The 5,294-nt window shown below is 40.9% G+C and overlaps 1 pseudogene; it reads right to left on the reverse strand.

The window, feature by feature from the left end:
- Nucleotides 1–482: 482 nt before the first annotated feature.
- On the reverse strand, nt 483–543 carry LOC132817002 (U6 spliceosomal RNA; annotated as a pseudogene).
- Nucleotides 544–5,294: the final 4,751 nt, after the last annotated feature.

Here is a 5,294-nt window from a genome sequence, read left to right on the forward strand (position 1 = left end):
CTCTGTCTCTTCCTCTGGTGACGTCCCTCCTTGAAGGCCATCCTCACCATCGGAAGAGCTGCCTGTATCCTCGTCGTGTAGATGTCGCTTCCCCTTTGCTGGGTGGCTTTGGGGGCCTGGCAAGGTTTCCTCTTCCTGCTTTTGACAGTAATCCATCCTCTGCCTCTTTTGTTCCCTCCTTTTCCATTTCTTCCGTTTGTCTTGAAGGAGCTTGGATCGGCTGCTGCACCTCCCCCCGCTGTATGCCACCTGCTCCGCTACAGCTTGCCCTTCCTTGTGGGTGCCCCCAGACACCGTTCCCGTGCTGTTTTGTGGTACCTTGCTGGTCTTCTGCAGTCCACCACCTGTGTTACCACCCCCGGCCATCTGTGCATAGGTGGCGGCCCTTCATCTTGGGCAGGCCTTGTACATGTGGCCTGCCTCTCCGCACAGATTACAGTTCTTGGCTCTTGGTCGGGTGGCCTTCCTGCTTGCAGTTTCGAAAAAATATGGAACGCTTCATGAATTTGCATGTCATCTTTGCGCAGGGGCCAGGCTAATCGTGAGTCTCTCTCTCACTGCACCCCCCAGGTCATCTCCTCTGCACAGAAACTCTTCAGCCACATTCTCCTCCATCGCCCCTCCCCCAAGTCCCTCCTCCCTACCTTTTTATCTTAGCCTGCTTGGCTACTCTCTCTCATTCCTGATGAAGGGCTTATGCTCGAAACGTCGAATTCCCTTTTCCTGAGATGCTGCCTAACCTGCTGTGCTTTAACCAGCAACACATTTTCAGCTCTGATCTCCAGCATCTGCAGACCTCATTTTTTACTCGAAGATTTTAACCTACTGCGAATCCTCTTGCAAGGATGCCTTCCTTGAAGAAGCTCTCTTCCTCCCTCTACAAGGATTTCAGTGAGTCTCTCTCTCACTGCACCCCCCAGGTCATCTCCTCTGCACAGAAACTCTTCAGCCACATTCTCCTCCATCGCCCCTCCCCCAAGTCCCTCCTCCCTACCTTTTATCTTAGCCTGCTTGGCTACTCTCTCTCATTCCTGTTGAAGGGCTTATGCTCGAAACGTCGAATTCCCTATTCCTGAGATGCTGCCTAACCTGCTGTGCTTTAACCAGCAACACATTTTCAGCCAGGCTAATCTTCTCTGTATCGTTCCAATTTTAGTATATGTGCTGGTACAGAATGGATGCTCTGCACAGTAAAGTCCAGGATTCTCCTCCCAGAGCTGCTGATACAGATAGTTTTTATAGTGTTGCTGTAGTGGAGTGGAGTGTTTTACATATGAATTCACTGAATCACCAGTTTCAGACGAGAAATCCAATAGTGTTTAAATGAACAGGTCATCAGCCAAAAATATCTGATTAACTTTTGAAACAATCCATGCTACAGAAAATCAATAATTTTAACAGCAAAAGTCGAAGTAACACTCTTTTGGTTTGTCGTACATTAATTGTGTCAAATATGTAATCCTATGTAGCATGCTGTGTGAACTTTTACAGAGGAAAAAGAAAACCAGTTGCTTGTGGCAGCAAACTGAAACCTGATAAGGGCCAAAACCTGATCTACAACTTTGGTGAACCTTTGTTGCTGTGTAGTGGAGAATCAGAGATGCTGGATCAAAATTTCCATCTTGCAAATTCGCTATTAAATAATACATATTAGGATTTACTTGCCTTCGTGCTCTGGAGATGCAAGAAACTGCTTACATACAATAAGGAACAGAAAAGACCAACCATTGCATTGAGTTCACCCCTACCAGGCAGCCTTTTGCAGTTTGTTGTGCTGTCTCTCTATTCGTTGTGGGAAGGTGAGTGTCATAATCATTTGCATTTTATAAATGTGAAATGTACATGTGTGAGCATCCATTCTCTGTGTCAACCTAGCAGAAGGCCAAACAGATTGGAGAGTATATTTTTTTTTATTTTTGGCATGTTAAAATAATTGTTTAATTATGGATTGTGTATCATCGCATTGAAGGAGTTGAAAAAGCCCAATGTTGAAGGTACTGAGCCTAACCTTTGCATTCTTCATTAACCTTTAAACAATCCGCGCTAGAAAATTATTAATTTTAATAGCAAAATTATAAGCAACACACTTAAGGTTTCTTGTACAGCTAGTTGTGTCAAGTATGTGTGAGCGTAAGGTAGGGAACGCCATATTTCTATATTTTCATTGAAATTAGCAAAAAGAAGTAAGTATGCCCCAGGAATGCTGCACTCATCTAAGTTAAAAATCATACAACACCAGGTTATAGTCCAACAGGTTAATTTGGAAGCACAAGCTTTTGGAGTGCTGCTCCTTCAGGCAACTGTTGAGTAGCTAAAGCATCTAAAGCATTCCAGCTAAATAATTTTATAATGATGATGTTACTTAAGCTTTTTTTTACGCTCTTGCTCTGTAATTTTTCCCTCGATGACCTTATCTTTAGTCTACTGTGTTCAGTTTGTAATTAAACAGTAATGGAGATAATAATATTGTGACTGTTTTGAAATTTGTCAAATCAAAGAGTCATTAATATTTTATTTGTAGCCTAATCTCTGTTTATTTTTCAGGTACTGGGCAGTTTTCATTTCAGAAAGCTGAGGATAATTCTTTGCAAAGATCACTACAGCTGCTGAATTTGCTAGTAGCGGTACAGCACTAAACAATTGTTTTGTCATGGCGGTGGCCCTATATTGTGGCAGCTCAGTTTTCATAGTAGACAAGCAGGAGGTTGGAAGAACACAGCAGGCCAGGCTGCATTAGGAGATGGAGAAGTCAATATTTTGGGTATAATCTTTCATGCCTGAAACATTGACTTCTCCACCTCCCAATCTGCCTGGCTTGCTGTGTTCTTCCAGCTTTCTGCTTGTATACTTTGGATTCCAGCATCTGCAGTTGTTTTGTCTCTGGTTCAGTTTTCATGATATTTGACACAGCAACACAAAATAGTTCATTAGGTTCTTTGTGATTATTATCCTCTGGGAAAAAGAAAAACTAAAATCTAAACTTTTTTTTTGCTTGTATAGCTGATATTTGGGATTACTGCCACCAACAACCCCCATCCCCACCAACTTAGCCAATGCAAATAATTTGACAACATGCGTGCTATCTAGTCCTTTCATTACTTCTTGGACTTCTGTTAAATTGCCCAAGTTTATGCTTCTCTTAAGTAAATACAATGATGTAATCTTTAAATTTACATGTAGTGCTTAAAATTTTTCATGACATTGATCCTCAGCTTTTTTCAGAACCTCAATATCAAAACTGGACATCCAGTGAACGAATCTAGAAGGCCAAAATAGTATTTTGTTTTGGAGTTGGAAGTCCTGCAAATGTAACCAAGATTTAATTTGCTTTGCCTGTAGCTTCATCACTGAATAAAAATATAAGTGTAATTTTAAAATATAATGGTTTCAAATTGTGAGATGACGTTAGATCAAATTTGTTAGACTGACCAGAATTTGCAATTAGATAGCGCTATAGGACAAATTCTAAATTCATGTGTACCTAAATGCCTAGTTGATTTTTTTCCTGAATAAATAAGAGTATATATGAGCATACAGGCCCAGGTTCAAGTCCAAACTACTTTGGCCTTGTAGATGTTGTTCACTGGGTGTCCAGTTTTGATTTTGAGGCTCTGGAAAAAGCTGAAGAGGAATGTCACGATGTGTCGGAACAGGTATGCGTGATTCAGGGAAGGTGAGATTTTCTAGTCAACCTGTTCAGCGAGCAGCACCTGGAGCAAGTGGGACTCAGGCTCAGAGATGGGGGCAGTACCACTGTACCACAAGAGCCACTAGTTAGGGAAGTGATTGAGATAGGCTGAGTGTGGGTCAGCTGCAGTTCCACTTTTAATCTAAATGCAGAAGGAACTCTCTCAGTTCCCCTGGGTTCCATAATCAGTTGAGTTAAAACCTGCAGGCTTTTCTTGAAGCCTCAAGTCCAGTTAAGGGTTCCTCGTGAAGACACTGTGGGAACCAGGAAACATAGTCAGAATTTACGGCAACAATATTAAAATTAAACCTCATACACAAACAATCTTTATACCAATCTCCCTCTTATGGCAGTCAATCAGGGAGGCCTCTCGGAAGAAAACCATGCCTCTTTTAGTATAACACATCAATGTGTTATGATGTTGTTGCTAATTGTTTTATTTTAAAGAAAAGTATTGGATTTTGGTGCAAAAACTAAAACTTTAATTTTAAGCATCCTGTTTTCCTAAGTGAAATATAGCACAGGAGTAAAGATGCCTTTTTTCTGCCTAACATCTTGCCTTAGCCCAATTATCTCAGTTCAACCATGAGTTATCTTGATTGCCACTGCTGGCATCTTGTGATATCTGCCACCTAGTTTGCTGCCACAGTCGTCTTTTGTCTATATTTTATCTAGAGCCTCTCTATTGATCTCTGGAAGGCGATATACCATCACAGAAACTTTACAGAAGTGGCACTGTATTTAGTTAATGGTTTATTGTATGAAGCAATAAGTATGACTACATTGTTATCAGGCATGACAACTAAGACTCTCTGAGGCCTTGCAGAATGCATCTGACCCCTATAAAGACTGGTGTATGACTTACTATCTCAACCCAAAGACATTGTGTAACATCAAGAGTATAGGTTGAGCTTAATACAATATGAACATTAACTTCTTCAGAACCATTACCACATTGCACCTGTCTGACCGCTTCCACCACTCACCACCTTACGCCCTCCCTGCCCACCCCACCCCACCATTCCCCTGCTGTGCTGCCTCCAAAGTTAGTTGACGTTGTAGACCTGTGACTACATTCAGATTGTACAAACACATTTTAACACATAATCAGTCAACAGATGGAACCACTTTCCATGCACTCCTGATAATGATCCCTGTCTAAGATTTTTTCAAGAAATACAACCATAGCCTTTCAGTTTTTCAATGCAATGCTGAATAATAGACATGACTGAGTCACAGATCTTTCATGTGTGCACATCATTATTTCATTGTCGTCAAAACACATACACAACTATTAACAGAGAAAGGAAACAAAACCCTGTATTTAAATAGCACTGCATCATAGCTGTCAGAAGTAATTCATTACTTCTGAACTGCAGTGAACAGCAGTGACTATTAGCATGGTCACTATTTCACATTTAAACAGTAACAAAGTACAAATGATCATTAATTCAGGATCCATGAGTCAATTCAGTAATACCAAAGTTAGTACTGTAGTCAACATATATTATTATTGTTGGGTAAGATATAGTAATCTCAGGTGAATTGATTTTATGAAGCCCATGTGGAAAGATGGAGCTGCAATATAAGCTGGGATTGTTCTGTT

Source organism: Hemiscyllium ocellatum, chromosome 6, assembly GCF_020745735.1.
Source record: "Hemiscyllium ocellatum isolate sHemOce1 chromosome 6, sHemOce1.pat.X.cur, whole genome shotgun sequence".
NCBI lineage: Eukaryota > Metazoa > Chordata > Chondrichthyes > Orectolobiformes > Hemiscylliidae > Hemiscyllium > Hemiscyllium ocellatum.